At 60.2% G+C, this 623-nt stretch overlaps 1 protein-coding gene across 1 annotated transcript in view; it reads left to right on the plus strand.

Annotated features, from left to right (window-relative positions):
- Positions 1-6: 6 nt before the first annotated feature.
- The window catches only part of Fxr1 (FMR1 autosomal homolog 1), a 63,765-nt gene continuing 63,148 nt past the window's right edge, over positions 7-623 (plus strand). The window contains exon 1 of the mRNA XM_010616233.1: positions 7-18. The gene's annotated coding sequence lies outside the window, so the exon portion shown is untranslated. The remainder of the gene's footprint in view (positions 19-623) is intronic.

Genomic DNA, 623 nt, shown 5'->3' on the forward strand with positions numbered 1-623 from the left:
AACGGGGCTTTCTACAAGGTATTGACCCTTTGGCCGCGTTGTCCGGTGTTCTGGGGGTTGGAGTGTGTTGGGAGGAGTGTTTGTGTTCCCGGAAAGTGAACTTGGGAGTCGAAAGGGCGGCCATGCCAAAGCCACAGGCCTCAGGGTTCCTCGCTTCTCCCCCCTCTACCCGCGGTTTAACGGTCTCAGGGGCCCGGACTCCGTTATGTTTTGAAACAACACGTCGGACACCTCTTGCTTTTTCCTTTCTAATGAACCACCTTCTTGGACGCCAAGGAGCCCCGTGGCGGGCCGGTGAGGACAAGCCAAGTGGCTGCTGGGTGGCGGGGAACTCCCTGGGAGCAGGCCTGAGCGCCTGGACGTGGGGACGCCGTGCGAGCGGCGGTGGGATTGTGCGGTCTCACCCACTCCCCGCCCCTCGGCTGTGCAGAGCGGAGCGCCTCGGCCCGCTGCCCCGAACTCTCCCCACCCCCTGGGGGAGCCCTTCGCGGAATCTTAGGAATTCACCTTTGTATTGTTAGGGCTTTGGACCAACAGATCTTTAATGTCTGCAGGGTTGGGGGCGGATACCGGATTGAGGTTTACGGAGGAGGGGGGAAAAAAGTAGATAACCTGGAAACGTG

Source organism: Fukomys damarensis, unplaced genomic scaffold, assembly GCF_012274545.1.
Source record: "Fukomys damarensis isolate Sample0158 unplaced genomic scaffold, DMR_v1.0_HiC HiC_scaffold_12, whole genome shotgun sequence".
NCBI lineage: Eukaryota > Metazoa > Chordata > Mammalia > Rodentia > Bathyergidae > Fukomys > Fukomys damarensis.